This window comes from Castor canadensis, chromosome 10 (genome assembly GCF_047511655.1).
Source record: "Castor canadensis chromosome 10, mCasCan1.hap1v2, whole genome shotgun sequence".
In the NCBI taxonomy this organism is placed as follows: domain Eukaryota; kingdom Metazoa; phylum Chordata; class Mammalia; order Rodentia; family Castoridae; genus Castor; species Castor canadensis.
Window position 1 is genome coordinate 65,628,299 of NC_133395.1, and position 18,149 is coordinate 65,646,447.

Below are 18,149 nucleotides of genomic sequence, written 5' to 3' on the forward strand. Positions count from 1 at the left end.
CCTACAAAGATACCAAAATGAAGCTAAATTTGATTTTCATTTTACAATTCTCTAATATGATCACTCCTTCAGTAGTAGAGTGGGGTGAGAGGAAGGGAAATGTTTCAAGACAAACTCTGCACTGGGCAGTAGAGGTCTAAGCTCTGGCCTAGCTCAGCCACAGACCCACTATGTAGGATTGAGAGCAAGAAATGCTTCCTTCTCTGGTTGACCAGATGCCCACTAAGGTAGTTTATGTGCACTGAGAGTCAGAAATTCTTCTTGCTGGCCTTTTCTGTAAGAGTGTTTCCTGTTCCAAGAGCCACAATGTGGTCCTTGGGCAGAGGGTGGTATGGGCAGGCATCATGGGCATTGGTGGTGACCCTACATCTGTGGCTTTTAGCCTTATGCTGTTTGATGCTTGTGTTCACAGCATACAATCTGATCTATGTGGCAATATTTGGGTGGCCATTTCATCCCATCCCTCCCAATGCAAGGGTATTCTGAGGGCCAGATTCAGCCTACAGATGACATTATTTCCACCCAATAGGATGGGATGAGTTTCCAACATTTAAAAGACAAAAGATTTCATATAAAACCCAGATTTCCAATTTCTTTTGAAAAAAGAACAACAACAAAAACAGGGAAAACATGATCAGAATTTCCCCCCAAGAAGGCTGACCTGATTCTTATACAGAGGGTGATGAGGCTGGCCAGGTGATGACACCCTGACTCCCCATCCCAGGATGGAGCACTATCCCCTCTAACCTCTTCAGTTGTCATGGGACCATTATGTTAAGGGGTCATCTGAGACCCTTGGTGAAAAGGTCCTACTTTGGAGCTTGTCACTCTTGTCCTCTGGCTTGCTTCATTCCTATGACTTGCCTGCCTGTCATGGTGGGCATCTGAGTCACTGCCTCTTTTCTTAGGTTCATATAGGAAAGACAGCTTCTGGACATCCTTGAAAACTCAGCACTGTGACCAGGTAAATCCCTGGGTCAAGATCTGCACTTTGAGCTTTCAACAAGTTCTATATAACTTCGAAGGGCTCTAAGTGCACCTGATGCTAAGAGCAGAGAGGAGAAATGGTGAGGGCACAGCTGCTGGCTGGGTGAGAGGGTAAAGGCATGAATGTGGGAAGGAGGGGTGGGCAAGTGGCAGCTCTTACAATACTGCTTGAGTAGAAGTTCTAAGAGTAAGCAAAAGCAGGGAGAAATGGGGGTGTGAAGACCTGTCTCATGTCCAGTGACTGTCCTCTGACCTAGGCTAGCTCTGTACATCTTCTTGGGGGCACTGGTGTTCTCAGGCTTCTGTTGTCTGTAGAGGATCAAAGAGGCCTCAGGGACAAGAGAGCAATGGAATGGATACTTGAAGAGGTTTGGAGCAACTGTTCTACAACTAATTTTAGGACAGAAGCATATGGAAATGGACTTACTGCCCCATAAACTGAGAGGCTAAATTGCTGTCCAGCTCTGGATTTCTAGAATTCCAGTGTCCATTGTCCTATCATAAGAACTGGGTCTCTTGGCCATACAAGAGGGTACATCACTAGCATAAACTTGCAGGAGACTTGCATAATCCACCATTGCTTGTTTCCTAAGGAGGCCATAGGTGAGTCCTACTGAAAGAAATCCTGAAGAAACTGCACACTAGAGAAATTTGTGTTAGAACCACTGCACCATTAAGTCAGAGCTAGTGAGGACAGAACCACAGGTTCTGCCATGAGGCTAAGTTCAATGTGCCAGTCAATGACTGACCTTAGAAAAATTTAAAGGCCATGAAATCAATATCTACATAGTGGCTTCAATACAATATCCAGTGCTACCCTCAATTGAGTCATTCACTTCAGGACTTAACTACTGAATCAGAGCAAGAACAGATGCCCACAGAGTACACGTGCAGACAAAGGAAATTCTGACTGAGGAGATAATCTCTATTGATTTAGTCACACAATGGAAATTTTTACTCCTGTGTAAAATGCTTTAACAGTCAAAGGCTTTTTGCTTTATGCTCTAAAAGCGCTCTCTAACTTTGTTTCCCTAGAAATAGCAAGCATATATTACATTCCCTCTGTCAACTGAATTGTCTGGCATGGAATTTTGAAGTTGAATCATTTTGTCCAAAAAAAAATAGGTCATTTGCTTTTTCTCTTCATAATTCTTCTGTTCATTCACTGAGCTCTTGAGCCAAATCCTACTGAAGGCATGACATGTGGCTTACATTGGGTGCAGATAGAATATGAAGTTTGGGTTTTCCACTGAAGCTGGTAGAATTTTTTTAAGTAAGTAAACTCACAACTTTGGCCATTTTTATGAAACTATCATTTGTGCATATTCCCTCTAAATATTTACATGACTGTAATAAATGTAAATATATAATTTTTCTTTTGTTCTTTTAATTTCCTAAGCTTGCTGCAAAGGATTCCTTTTTAGTAATTGGAGAATAATCTATCCAATAAATATATCATGGAAGAAGATTGTAAAACTGTATCCAGTTGTTTTCTTCCTATTTCTATATCTTTTGCAATGTGATTTTGCAGCTCTTCCCATTAGGGGGTGAAGCTTGTTTTCAAATTCCTACAGTATGGGCTGGCATTGTGTTTTCAATCCTCAAATATGGGCTGCCATTGTTTTGACCAATAGAATGTGTCATGATGGTGTATGGATTCCAAGCCTGTGCCTCAAGAAGCTGTACATATTTCTTGTCTTCTTGTACCCTGCTATAGAAAGGTTACTACTCTGAGAAAAATCCCAAGCAGACCTACTTGTAGAAAGAAGCCTTAGCCTTTTTGGTCATCACAGCTAAACTTTCTAAAACAATCAGCTCCTGCCTGATGTGTCAGCTGACTATAGTTGCCTGAAATCATCCAGCTGAGACCAGAATCATTCCCATTTGATACATAGGTTTATGCAGAAAACAAATGCTTGTTCTTTTAGACCAAAGAGCTTTGGGTAACTTGTTATACAGCAATAGCTAATTGATAAAACCATTAAATATTGTAATTTCCCTTTTCATGTTTATGCAGGTCTTTTCAAATATTCTGTTACAAGACAACACTGTGATAAATATCTTGGTGCAAGTAGAAAATATATTCCTATGAAAGCTTTCATTTGGTTTAAGGAAACAAGCAACTAGGTTGTATCACCTGTAACACTTTTCAAAATACTATGCAATTGAGTGAAACTTTGGGGTCACCTCTATAGAATAATTGTTATCAACAAAGTGCTTTGTATCAAGAAATCATTTTATATCTCTAATTATTTTATATGTAGATGCATGTAGGAGCAGCAAACATTTTCCTTGTGGAAACATTTGGCTCATGATCTCATCCAATCTCAAACCAGAAATATCTCAAAAAACTTCAGAAGCTCATAGAAACTTCTTTCTCAACTGGGCGTATTGGCTCTTCTTAGATGGTACCATACCATAATCTATATTCATTTTTTTAAACCAGCCTATCTTCTCCAGAGAAACCGTGACATCCCAAAGTTTGTCTGCTTTTGCAAAGGAATAAGGTATGGCTACTCAGATGGTGTATGGGTGGTACAGTCATTATTTACATGAAAAAGTCATTCTGAGTCATCTAATGACTGCTTTATCTAGGTTGAAACGACCACCCAATCACAATAGCAATAATTATTAATAGTGTTACTCCATTGGATATATATGGATATGCCTTGTTCAGTCATTGTTTATACCATATCACTGCCCATCAAAAAATCTATTGCTTGTGGTGATCTACTTACTATATTAGATCATCAGAAAGCAATATAACTATGTTATCTATGTTAGGTCCCTCAGTTCATCATCACTATTGCCATTATTGGTGGTATTATTTAGTTGTTAGGGATCACTGAGAAAAACCCTACGAATGACAATTTTTGGAGCTTTGAAAATCTGTTCTTACTGATATTGTGATTTGTGTTTTTCACCAGTTTTTACATAGTGAACTAAACCACAATTCTATTTAGATTTGGAGACTGTTTTACAGTATTTCTCCTTTTATGGGTTGTTATATTTTCTCTTATAGCTGTTGGGAATTATGATATTCACCCTGTTGCTCCCCCAAACCAGCCTAACAGTGACTTCTATCACAGTGTGTTATTTCTATACTGAGATCACTCTACAAGTCATCTCACTCTATCTTTCCCTCTATGATGTAAGTTTCATTTTGACCCTTGTTACAATGGCTCTGTATTTCTGATATTTTGTAATTTCCTTTGAGTACCTTTTGGTAGTGGTCCTGCCCTATCTTCATTATGTGGGCCTCTGGAAAAGTCTCAGCCATTTGGAGCACTTTCCTTTTCAGAAGCTAGAGCTGTCTCTTGGAGTTCAAAACCACCTGGTCTTTCGCTCCTTTCTCTGAGAAGTAAATAGAAGCTCAGAAAATCTGCGTACTTGAAAGGTGCTCAGGTGGCAAGTGATAGAGCCAGCTCTAACATAGAGGCCCTGTCTCATGCTGTCTTTAAGTTACATCCCATGCCTATCACTTTTACTAAAATCATGAAAGCATCCCTGTATCCTTTCAGTCAGCATGATAGAAAGATACCACACTGGCTTTCATTTGTTCCTTTGTTTTGTTTTGTTTTTTTCTTGTGTCAGTGAAAGTTGTGTTTTCTAAGCATTTCTTACATTTCCCTCTTTTTCCCCCCAGATCTAAATAAAGTCCAAGAGGCTGGTGAGATAATTCTTAGTTTAAGTCCTGAATTTCATAGTGCTCTTAGTCACTTAAGTAATTGCAGGTTTTTGGGTCACACCCACTAAAAAAAACAAGGGTCTGGGTTTTAAGCCCCAAGACCCTCTCTCTGCCCTGTCACCCTGAAAACACAGACTGAAATACTCACATATCCTTCTTATTCCTCTAGGGGCCCTTGTCACCTTTATATGGATGGAAAGGGAGAGAAAACAAGATAGGAACTGTCCCCTTCCAGGCAGTTGGTTCCTCAGGTTAGGATCATGTAGTATAAGGGCCCTCAAGGCAAAATGGATCCTTGTCACCCTCTGCATCCTGTCTGAACCTCTACACCCATTAGTCCCCACTTTTCTCAGGACCCTTTCTCCACAGCACTGTCCCATATGACTTAGAGTCTGCTTGGGTGGGGCACCTGCCAAGGTGATCATGCAAAATTAGATCCAACTTGTAAAACTAGATCATTTATAACTGAGCAGTCACCATATAACAAAGTTGCATACCCCAAAAGAAAAATTTTAAACAATTATTTCATGTTTTAGTTAAATACAAGAACTTAGCTACTGAACTCAGGAATTCTACAACAAGCATCGACAATTAACTGTACACTAGAAAAACTTTCAAGTATTTTCATAAATTGCTTATTTGAAAGGAATGTCTAGTGAAACACCTGACATCAAATAGATATAAAGGTGTGTGTTTTATTGAAAGAAGTTGGAATCTCAAAATGTTCTCTGAAATGATTGGATTAATCTGTCCTCACCTTTTTTTGCTGCTTCATGATCGGGGTTTCCTCTGCTAATAAAGTCCTCTGGGTTCTTGCTGCTGCCTTTACTTGCTCATTTACTGTCTAAACAAAAGAAGAACGTGGGCACAGTCTAGTTGGGGAGAATTGTGGACAGGATTTTTACCTCACCCCTGTGCATAAGCTCCAAGACACTGGCACTGTGGTGGCAGGTCATCTAAAATCACAGACAGGCCACCTCTCTGTGAGAAGAGAGCCTGAAAAATGTGGGGAGAAAAAGAATAGTGGTGAATCTGAGGTAATCCAAATAATTATAAAAACAATGATGATGCTGATAGCTAATGGTAATTCAAGACATATTACAGGGAGCCAGTTAATTGGTCTTTCTTCTTTTTAGATGAAGTTGTCCACTTTTTTTAACTAATCCACAGATCAAATGTTTATTGAATGCCCTTTTGATAGCTGTTTGATTCATTGATTCATTTGTTTGTGGGTGTTTGATTAGATTCATTCATACTTCTGTGAACTGGGCAGCAACTTCTGTTGCTGTGAGGAAAGCAAGTTTCTCTTCTCAAAAATTTTGCATTCTTCTGGGGGATGGGGCTGATAATAAGTAAATATATGGCATGTCAGGTGGTTCTAAGAGCCACAAGAAAAAAAATGTCACGGAAGGGTTAGAGTAATAGAGTGGAGAAAGAAAAAAATATATATAAGTAGTGAGATATAATATAAAAATAATTTTTGTTGTGAGGTTTTGAAATCATTTAACATTTTCTTTCTTAGAATAAATTCAGAAAATCTAAATCTCTTTAGGGAAGCACTATGAACTTTGGATCCTGGCTTGCTGAAAATCCCCTGCTATGCATTTGTACACCTTTAGAGATGACACCTGGAGGAAGAAAATAATCTAAAGAAGCATGAAGCATGTGACCCTGGAGGTCACCTTGCCCTTCTCTTGTAAAACACTGTTTGGGGCCAGTCTGACGTCAATCAGCACAGGCTGACAGATGATTTAGCAATGTGTTCCTACCATTGTTGGTACCTGTTATTATTTTTCTCCTTGCACTTTAGTTAATCATTTGTCTGAGTTAAGTTAACCACTCACGTGCTTTATTAGGTCTTTCCCTACAGTCTCATTGGTGCTAACCCCTTTGTGAAAAGGGAGATGTGGTTTGAGTTAGTGGCTTGAGGCCTGTTTCCTTTACCTGAGGACCCAATATATTGGATCAAGAGCCCAGAATGAACAATCCAGTTTGTAAAACAATCCTAAGTATCTATTCTGCAAACATGCAAACACACCTCCAGGGGCTTATTTCTTCTCTGAAATTACTACAAAATTGAAAATTATTCCATAATAAGTCATTGACCTGAATCCACATCATTAGGTAATATGAGAAGGAAGAACAACCAGGATTTGAGGATAAACACAGGAAGGACAGAGACCAGGCACCACCAAGATTTCAGAGACTCTGATTTGCTTACAAAGTACTTTGTAGCTCAAGGTTGATGAATTGAAAAGTCACTCCTAAGATATGCAGATATGAAGGGAACAGTTTAATGAAAATATCCTATTTCCTAGTTGGGTAAAGTCCAAACAGCAGGAGGTCCCTAGCAAATCTTCCTTCCTTTTCTTTCTGGCTTTGTCCTTCTTTCCTTCCATCCATCCTTCCTTCCTTCCTTCCTTCCTTCCTTCCTTCCTTCCTTCCTTCCTTCCTTCCTTCCTTCCTTCCTTCCTCCCTTCCTCCCTTCCTTTTTATTTTAACCCTTAAAACATACTTCTCAGCTTTATAGGAAACAAGAGCAAAACAGATTCTCCAGACCTGACTTGGTTCATCTGGATAATGATGCTGTCTTTGTAGCTGGTTTGTTAGAGGACTTGTCCTTAAAGACTTCAGACCAGCCTGGAGTCTTTCAAAGCCAGGCAGAGCCTAGGCTGTGTCCTGCTTGCAGGATCTACTAATGACTTGCTGGCAGCCACCCAAGTCTGAGAAGCCCACAAACGCTTGAAATAGGGCTTTGGAACTGGAAAAGAAGTTTCTTCCTTTAGTTCATCTCATCACCATCTGGCTAGCTTTTATAATCCTTATTGCACTATGATTAATTTTTTATGCCATAGATTTCTGCTAATTAATTGTAATTACCAAGAACAGGAAATTTCAGTGTGACCAGATCATGTTTACCCAGAACAGCAAAGTTGGAGAAGTGTTCTTTATGAGACATTCTTGGAATTATAGGATTTTAAAAGCTGGGTGGAAGTTCTGAAATAATCTGGTTCAAACAGTTCACTTCATAGATGAGGAAATCAGAGCAAGCTGACCCAGGTTGCATGGCTAGTTTGTATGAGAGCTGGTGAGAAATCCCGCCTTCCACCTTTCTAATCCAGCATTGTTTGTCCTATGCTTCACCACCTTCCAGACTAGGGTGACCCAGAGCAGCCACACCTCCACTTCTGAGTGGATTCATTAAACCAGGATGGAATTTGGGCAATATGTCTCATTGCACCATCGTGTCGGTTTGAAACTCCAAGTTCTTTGGACATAGAGTTCTTGTCTATGTGATGTCAACCAATAAATACTCTGGAAAAAAAATCAGTCCTAACACTTGTCTGATGTCTTGCAGGAAAACAAGCAAAAAACCCAAAAAACCCCAAAAACATAAGTGATTGAATTTTTAAAATTGAATTAAGCAGCTGCTTTTGCATCCTAGGGACACTCATGTTAGGTCTAGACAAACTTGTCCAAAGCTGGATCTGGAGCATAGAATTTATGGCAATAGTGCACCAGCTCCGTTCTATGACTTACAGTGCCTGCCTGAAGTCTGGGGGTAAAAAGAAGCGGCTCTGTTAAAATCTGGGGGATTTTAAATTGTTAAGCCATGATTTTACTTTTAAACAGCAGAAGTCATTTATTAGTTCAAATGAAATATTTATGTGTAGTCTCTACATGTAAGTTAGATAGGGCAATGTTTTATATTTAAAGTAAAGCTTTCTTCTTACCAACAAAAATGAGAAAAATAAAAATCAGTTTTAACTGATGTCTAAAATTGTGAGTTATAGGAATCAGTTTTAGTCTTAGAACAGCATTAGTGCCCCACTCATTTCTACTGCTGAGGTCTACTGCTGCCATGACATTCTCAGCTAGTATACCAGGTCCTCAGCATCTGAGCAGCTCAGGGAAGGAGAAATGCATCAATAGCTTTTCACTTGTGAGCTCATGAAGCAGGCGCTACACCTTAAATCACCATTTAGTCCACTGTGCCTTGAAATGACACCTCTTGCCTGACTTTAACCAAGTAGGCATATGACAAACAGTGGCTATGTTAGGAGATAAGGAGCTTGCGCTTACCTGGGGTTAATTAACGGTGGTCCATTGGAGAGCCCAGAGAAACTGTGAGTTTAATGGGATGCTCTTTCCTGCATCACAAAGGATGGATTAGAACTGAATGTGCCAGCTTGCTTCATCCAGACCCTTCCTCCTTGTCCACTTTCTAATGAATGACACTCTTCATCCATATGGTTGTCAGGACAGGGCCATTTTTTCAATTTCTCTTACAGTCTTATTCTCCTCCTTCACTCTCAGCCACTTAGACTTTTATCTCCTCTGAAGCTTTTTTGGTCCTCTTTGCTCGCATCCTTATCATTTTTCACCTGGGCCATGCAATGATGTTCTAGCCAATATACTCATCTCAAGGTCTACCTTTTCTAGCCCATACTGTGCTTGATTATAAAATCTATTTTCTAAAACCCAGACCTGATCATTCAACTTACCTGCTTATAAAAGCTTTCAATGGCTTCACAGTGTTTGTAGGTAAAATTTCAATCCTTTGCAGTACATTTGAGGTTCCACTGCCCCAACTCATGGAACCCCCCCTTTTTTTTTACCAGCCTTGGGGACATGGCTCTCTCTGGCATTGTTGCCCCTTTGCTTGTGCTTTTCTGCTTGAAATCACCATGCACCCTCTGCCTGTCTGTATCTAGCTCTCAACAGGAAGCTCTTCCCAACATGGTGGTACCATGTCTCTGTTGGCCAACATTCTAGTCCCTGTGTTTAGAACAGTATCTGGCACAAAATTTGTATCCAATACATAATTTTGGAATGAATAGAAAACAATTTAAAAGGTCGATAAATATGATTTGCATTGAATTAAAACTCAAATATGTTTTCATTACTAGAAGGTAATGTATTCAGAATGAGATTGATTAAGTCATTGTAGCACCATACACAGTAAGTAAACATAAAGACTAAAACATAAAGATCTCTGTACTTTAGAGAGACAGTCTTAAGTAATTAGTGCTGGCAGAAAATGTGATAGCCATCAAAAAATGGGGCAAAGTATAAGAGGTAAACTGAGGCAGTAGTCTCCTTACTAGATTTCCTGCCAATGGTTTTTTGCTCCCTCCAATATAATCTGTACATATTTCTCAGATTTATCTTCTTAAGTGTTCTGTTGGACTTACAAGTCTTGAAAATTAAATGCCCATTGATCCTTGTCCCCTACAGATAGAAGTAAAGTCATACAGTCTTCCCAAAAGATCTGGTTTGTGGTTGTTAAGACCTGCCCTACGGGATTCTCTCTCGCTCTAGGAAGCTTCTGATATCCCACCAGCCTTTTTTGCTCCATTCCTGGAAGTACGCTAAAAGCCACAGTAGAAGGCAATATCTCTGTCCTGAAAGCAGTCATTGTTCCTTCTGGTGCATGACACCCTTGCCTGTCTGGACCCTATGAGGCGGGTCTTGGTGTCCCACACTAAACTCTGTTCTCTATTTCTCATGACCCCTGTTCTGGGTGCTCTGCCTAGAAATGCCTCAGGAAAACAACTGGAATTCTCTGTCCTGGCTTTCACTTGCCCTATGATTAGGAGTTAGTAGAAATACTTCTTAGCTTAACTTCCATTGCTTCCCAAAGTCTGTCTGTTCCCTACCATATAGTAAAGATTTTATCATTTAGAATTTATCAGAAGCACAGGAGAAACTTGATAAAATGCAGGTTTCTGAGCTCATCTTTGATAGCCTTGCATTGTAACTCAGTATTCTGACTGATACTGATGCAGGCACTCACTGACTACACTTTGAGAAACACGTGGAGTGTGGACACCAACAATCTTTCTGCGTATTCATTCATTCACTCACAAACATAGACCTTTCTGATACAATACAGCTCTTATAACAAGACTTGGATACCATAGAATCAATTAATTTGAAATAATGGAATATACTTACTCTTATTTGTCATGAACTAGTATCGTCTAAGTCATCCAGTTATCACACCTCCTTAAGGAAAAAACATGCTCACATCTACCCTACACAGTTGCTGGGAGCAATGCAGAGCCTCGAGCATCTGTGTGGTTTATTTGGCTCATCAGTGAATGATGAGAAGATGTGAGAAACTCTGCCCTTATATGCTGATAGGGAAAGAAATGCTTCACTTAGCTAGATGGATGGCTTTGCTCAAAGATGTTTAGCTTTTCACATATGCTTTTAAAATTTAAAAATAAATACAAATGAAAAAATAACATTGTAAGCACACATCTGAAAATTTAGACTGATAGTCTCTTTTATAATTAATATTTATTAGGAACACAACTCTCAAAATATACAGCACAAATTGTATTGTTGGATTTAGCCTGCTGGGTTCTAAATACAGTAGCAAGGATATGAGTTTAGAATGATAGGCAGACTTTTCTTTTCTGGCTTCCAGGGGTTTATCAGGCTTGGTGGTGACAAATCATGGCCATGTTTTCCCAAACCAAAAACTGGGGAGCATGACATATAAATAATCTTGCTATTTATGAGATCATTCATAAAGTTCCTGGATGCATGTCCTTTTTTCCATATGAATAAACAACTTCAGCCCAACTGATCTTCTCATTGTGCCCAACCTTACCAAGTACATTCCTGCTGCCTCCTCTTAGTTCATGGTTTCCCATTCATGGAATTCTCCCCTTTCTATTGTTTTACCAATCTAAACCTAACCTTTATTACAGTTAGTTTCCTACCTCCTTTGTGAAGCAGGTCCAAACCCTCTGAGGCCATAATAAACTTCAAATCACCTCCATCCCTTATTGACTACACTCTTATTTAGCATTTAATTGATGCAAAAGTATGGATACAAAAGTTTTTTTTTTTTTTTTTTTTTTTACTATGTTCAGGGCCTACACCTTGAGCCACTCCACTGGCCCTATTTTGTGAAGGGTTTTCTTGAGATAGGATCTCGCAAACTGTTTGCCTGGGGTGGCTTCAAACTGTGATCCTCCTGATCTCTGCTTCCTGAGTAGCTAGGATTATAGATGTGAGCCACCAATGCCTGATGGTTACAAAACTTTCCATGAACCAGTCCTATCCACCAATTATATAACTACAAAGTCCTTTGGATGACAATACACCTAACTTAAGTATCTTGCCACTAGATTGGGCATAGCATCTAACTCATAATAGGTGTCCTTAAATCTAAGATGTGGATGAAAGTTGAGCATTGTCTGTATTCTGATTTGCCAGGTCTTCTCTGTTGTTGCCCATTCATCCTGCAGATTCTGAATTCCATGTCTATGACATCTAAAATTTCAATGATAGATATTGTCAAGTTCAAAGTCATCTCTTGGAGTAAAGTCCATTTAAAGGTAAGCATCACAAACTCATACCTCTGGGAGTCAGGCAAGTAACTAAGTTGGATTGTGATCACCCAGCTCCATATTCTTGCCACAAAGGCATACGGGGAAAACTGAACCAAGCCTATGTGGCAGACACATCTGGCTGGTGGGTTGTAGCCTCTGCTTAGAGCCAGAGGTCTGAGCAGGTTCATGTCTCTAGGAATCTAACAATTAGTAAGGCTCTCCCATCATCAGCTCAACTAGGTCCTCTAACTTGCCCTTTTGCCAACCTGACCCAAGTACAAATGCCTGGTTGGGCCCAAGTGCAAAGACTTGTCTCCAGGTCTATCCTAGCCAAGTGAGGCTAGGTTCACACAGAGCCCCATTCTCAAAGATCAATGAAAGCTTGCAAGGCAAGGCCTTTTGTTGGCTTCCCTCTTTGTGAACTTGATAGTCAAGGGTGCCCATCTAGTTCCAACTCTCTGCTGCCCCCAGCAGGTCCTTGACCTCATTGCTTTGCCATTTAGCCTGTGGGTTCCAGAAGTAATAAAGAAGTTCTTGCAGTTTGACATTTAGCATGTAATTGTGTGTCAAGTGATTTCGTGTGTTTGGTCATTCATTTTGGTTCTGGTTGTTGGGAGATGCATTGTTCTTGACTTATTTTCAATTATTTTGGGTACACTGGCCTTTCTTTCCTAAATATCCACCAACTTTCTTTTCTTCTGCTTAAAGTAGCAATGGTACAATGTAGGAGAAGTCAGTGATTTTGGTAAAGAAAGAATGGCTTAATTAAAGGCATGTGGAATTTGGAATAAGACAGGTGTGGATTTTAATCCTGAGTCTACTCATCACTGTCTGTATGAACGTGGGCAACATTTTTCTGTTTTCCTCTTCAAAAAGGGCATTATGTAATAATAGACAGGCAAAACTGACTCACAAATAATGCTCAGCACTGGTTTTCTTTCTTTCCTACAGATTACTTCCATTTTGAGTAAGATACCCACAGAATCAGCTTTCTTGCTATAGGAATTAGCAGTCATTGTGTGGGAGACATTTGTAATCTACTTCTTCCCTTCCCCTCCCCACTCCTTCTTCTTCAGGCTTGGTCGTTTAAGTTCAAGAGAATTATGATGGGCAGATGTTTAGTAAGTAAGACAAGCAATCACATTCTCCCATGCTTTGTTAAATAACACTGGCTCTGGAGGGCTTCCTGGAAGACCAGGTTCTAAACATAATGGCTAAATATTATTAGCAACTATTAGTAACATCACAGGAACCTGATCTTCAATCCCATTTGCTGAATTGTTACTGTGTGTCAGACATTTTATGTTAATAAATGGCCAGGACAGCCTTGCCTGTTAGATTGTCTTTCCTAATGTACAGGTTAGGTAATCGAGACTCAGAGAGCTGAAGGAACTTGCTCAAGTGACTAGCAAAGGTCAAAGCTGAGATTTGAATCAAGCTGACTAGATACAAGTTTGTGCTTGTAGGGGTTGTGTTCCACTGCCTCCAAAAAGAAAGGGGTTGCAAGAGTCAGCCTGGAAGAGGACAGCTCCTGAAGAGACATAGATCTTTACAGGGTTCCACATGAAGCCTCAGGTATTTGGCATCTTTCATTGACTGATGAGGACTTGTAAAGAGTAAATTGAAGGCCAGTTTTAACTATGACCCCATAAAAGAATAATGTCAGATCACAGCTTTTTGTCTGTTGCTATTCCTGTGTTGATTGATAGGTTATACTTTGAAAGATTGCATCGGTAAAATTCATGCTTTATTACTACTGAATTAGTGTAATGCTTCAAATCATCTTGTTGTAATTCAGCATAATTATCTGTAATTAAAAATAAATTCCTGTAGGGTGAGAATATTAATTCCTATCCCAATCTCTTTATTTCACTTGTGCCTGTGAGCCATTACCTGGCTCTTACACAACTCTGATCGCTTCCTGGGGACTAACTTCGCTCTATCCAATGAGTTTTTGCTTTCTATACTTTCTATATTCTCTTGTTGGGACCATCATGCCTCCAGCTATTTTGACTTATTGGATGTTCCTAAAAGTATTGACTTTTGTTTGGTTGGTTAATTGGCTTAATTCACTTGATTCTGACTGATGTTAAGGAGCACATTCTAGGACAAAATTCATACAGACACATACACGAATTGTGCAAGGAATTTCAGGAGAATTGAGCACACCTGGACTGACTTTCTCCGGGTGTGGTCCCAGCTAGCAGCAGCAGCATTGCTGGGAACTTGTTAGAAAAGCAAATCTTTGAGCCCTTCTGAATCTAAAACTCTGGGACTGAGGACTAGCAATTGGGGTTTTAAGCAGGCCTCTAGAGGATTCTGATTCCTAGGAGGAATTAAGAATCCTGTCCTGGCAAGATGTTCTTGAACACGCTGTAATAATATCAGGACTTGGAGAGAAGAAAGGGTAATGGATCCTAGCAACCTCCAAACTTGTTACCTTCTCTGGGTGTTAACACTTGCTTCGTGTTTCAGACCAGGGAATCCATTTGCTCCCGTGGGAGCAAGGAAGAGCCCAGCATTATCACTTCCAGGTGTAGGGGTGGAGAACCAGCTGGGGACACCTCAAAGAATTGCTCCCAGGTGTCTGGGAACATTAGAGAAGATTCAGGAGGTGATAGAAGTGGGCGGGTCCTCTCCCTGGGTTCATGCCTGTGCTTAGATGTCCAGTCCACCTGTCCTTGCCTGGGGAATCATCCTTCCCTGAGGCAAGGGTGCTCTCTCTAGAGGCTCACACTGTAAAGCAGACCTGAATATGATTACAGACAGCACAATTTGGTTCTTAGAATTTCAAGAAACCAACTTTTAGAGTCAGGTTCTACCTTTTTCCATGTAGGAAGTTTTATTTCTCAGCCAGGTAACTCTGTCATTGGAGCTGATACTTTAGCTGCGTTACCATGCTTAAATTTTATTATGTGACAAAAAATTACTAAGATTCATAAAGAAGTTCTCACCTAAGCCTGGATCTCTCTTGAATAAATGCTTTGATACACAAAATTTACTGCCCTGATTTACTATCATCATGTAGGCCTTCATAAGGACAGAGACCCAGTCTGCTTACTTGTAGTGTATGCTCAACAAAAATGTTTTGGCTACATAGGTAAATTTATTATTGCATTGCACTTTCAAAGTCGCGCACAAAAATCTGACCTGAGAAGTGGGTACCATGCATTTTTATTTAATCATACCATGAAAATATCTGCCCTGTTGTCTCACCCCTAGCAGAGGGAAGTGTGCCTGGCTTTATCTGGCAAGTTTGGGAAAAGGAACTCTTGTGACATGGCTTTTACCTGGACACAGGATGCTCTGCTCACTGCCTGCTTGTCATGAAGGCTAGTTGGAGTGAGTGGACGTGAATGGTTCCACTCTGGCTAGTAATGATGGGAGTAGACTGACCTCTGTTTTCAGGGTCCATTTAGTGCTGGGTCTGATCCGTACTCTCTAGTCCAGCTTTCTCTATCCATCTGATACTTTGATTCTCTTTTCTCTCGGAGTTCAGCACTCTGATGCTAAGAGGTTGGGTGCTGTTTTGTACCTTAATAAAAACGGCAGCCTTCTTAGACGTTGCCTTTCCCTGTTAGCATTCACACCCTTGCTCTCTGAGCAGACTATGTTGGAACACTTTCTGTTTTCTACAAGTCCTGGAAGAAATCTTACTGACTGCCTTTTTACCTCTAAAACTCCTTCCCTATACAAGCACTGATTGGTCTAAAAGTTTCAATCACTTCCTAGTGGCACTAGCCTAGTGACAGTCACTGGCTAAAGACAACTCTCACAACACCCCCCGCCCCGCCCCCCGATGTCTGGCTCACCCAGGTTTCTAATAAGAGAACACCAGTGAGTAGTCAGTCAGATTCTGCACAGGACCCCCTCCATTCCCCAAAGCGACTCATTAGACTAGGAGCAAGCAGCTGACCCATAGGCAGAAACTCAAGGGAGTCAAATTTCTCCCTGATGTGCAGCCTATGAGGTAGCCTGACACAGAAGCAGTGCTCTAAGCAGGTCAGAAAATAATTAACTAGGCCAGACAGAATTCTTCTTTGTGGGAATTGAATTGCAGATTTGGGCAAAGTGCCCACTAGTTGCCAAAGCAGAACCCAAGAAGAAAGGTGCCTGAGATGGCCGAAATCTGACAGTAACCAAGACTTTAAAGAGGAACATCAGTGAGAAATCACAGACATCCTGCTGTGGGTCCATGATAATCAGGTGCTGGAACTGCCTTGGATCCTGAGAAAGGAAATGTTCCACATCCAGTACTTTTGGGATCTGAGAACGTTCTTTTCCTTTTCAGCCAACAAACCCAGTGGAGACCCACAATCCTTCCACTCATCTCTGCTGAAAAATTCTTCTCCAGCCCCCCCAGGGAGATTTCCATATAGCATGCCACACACATCTCCATTCCATATAGAACAACTCTGTCTAGTTGGGTTATAAGGTGGTCACCCTCACACATGAAACTTTTTGGCTTTATCATCCATGTGACAGATGATGATGGAGTTACAATAGAGGGAGCAGTGTGGGACAGAAGTGTGAAACACAGCTTGCATCCCAACGTATCTGTTTGGCTCACATGTATTAGTAAGAAAAAATGGTTGAAATTTCCCCATAGAAGTCCAAATTTCTGGATTCTTTTGAAAACTTCTGAGAGTTTCGAAACTCTGGGAGACCTCTCCCCTGCGTGCATTAATTGGTCAGAGCTGCAGAGGCACCAATCGGTCCCTTTCAGTTGGGTGCATTCCCCTGGTATGTCTGACTCCTGCTGTCATTTGATTTTGCCCACACTGGTACAGGCAGAATGAGGGAGCAGACATACATGGAGAACTAGAAGAAGTTATTTATTAAGCCAGGGCTGGAGTGAGCTTTAAGGAAGAGATGCTAAGAATGGGAACCTGGCCGTATCTCTGAGTTTGTTTAGGAGAGAATCATTGATGGTTTCCATGAGGCCAATGTCAGATGGCAAAAGAGTGAAGTAGCTAATGACTGTCATGTTGGATATTAGAAATTCAAAGTTACTGAGCCACAAAAGGCAGAAGAGAGGTATGGCAGTTTCAGAGATCTAAAACAATGACCGGTGAGAATGTCTTCAGAATTATAAAGACGTATGAAAGAGAGTTTAAAAAAAAGGTTACACTTATGATAAGAGATATTGTCCAAATGGAGGGTAGTTTATCTATGACAGAACCATAAGGGGAGATGAAGAGGTCTGATTGCATGTAGGCAAGGTTACTTTTCCAGTTTCAGAGATACAAGTCTGTCTCCTCAGAGATTTATTTTGTCCGAATTCTAGTTTTCCTTTCAAACTGGAGGGAATCTGAAAAAGGTTTTGACTCACTATTGATAGCAATAACTTCCTTTTAAAAAATGTCCCCATGATAGTTTTTCATTAAATATTACCTTGTGGCAATATTTGTTTTTTTCAGTGCCCTTAAGAATGTTGCCTATGAAATAAGCGCCTCACTTTTTCATGAAATTTGATTTAGAGAAAATAGTACATACTAGCCATTAAACATCATTTGTGGGACTGCATATAAGCACTGAGAACTATTATTTCTGTTTACAAAATCCTCATCCCTCAACCCATAACTTTTGAGAATTAACTTCATTCAAGATCTTGAGATAGACTTGGTTCATGTCTGTGTCTTAACCTTCCTGGGAGTCTTACTAAATGCACCAACATCTGTCTTCTTCAAGCTTCCATGGTAGAAGTTATTTGCACTTGAGAGAACACTTATTTCATTCATCAGGGTAAACTCTTTTCCCACAGTCATGAACAGCACTTGAAGGAGACCAGGAAAATTCTTTCAGATTCACTCTCTTGAAATGCCATTTCTTCTTTCTTCTGTGGCCCCAGGCTCCTTACTTTCTATATTTTTGAAATTGATAAGTTATGTCATATTTTTTGCCTTCCTGAGTTAATTTCTACCTAAAGTATTTGAATGTTTGACTTCCCTTCTGAGTTCCTTCACTGATGGCTGCCATCTTGTTTCCAGTCCCAACTCTGGTATCTCCCATTTCCTTCTTACTAGTCAACTTCTTCTCCCAGCATAAACTCCTTTTCCTGTGGTAACTCCCACAACACACAACTGTGGAGTTTTTCTGTTTACAATTTACTATAGCGCTTGTTA

General features: G+C 40.3%; 1 long non-coding RNA gene across 1 annotated transcript in view; it reads left to right on the forward strand.

Moving 5' to 3' along the window:
• The first annotated feature begins 13,358 nt into the window (after positions 1-13,358).
• The window catches only part of LOC141411473 (uncharacterized), a 77,330-nt gene continuing 72,539 nt past the window's right edge, over positions 13,359-18,149 (forward strand). Inside the window, exon 1 of the long non-coding RNA XR_012436255.1 lies at positions 13,359-13,599. This is a non-coding gene — a long non-coding RNA (uncharacterized lncRNA). The remainder of the gene's footprint in view (positions 13,600-18,149) is intronic.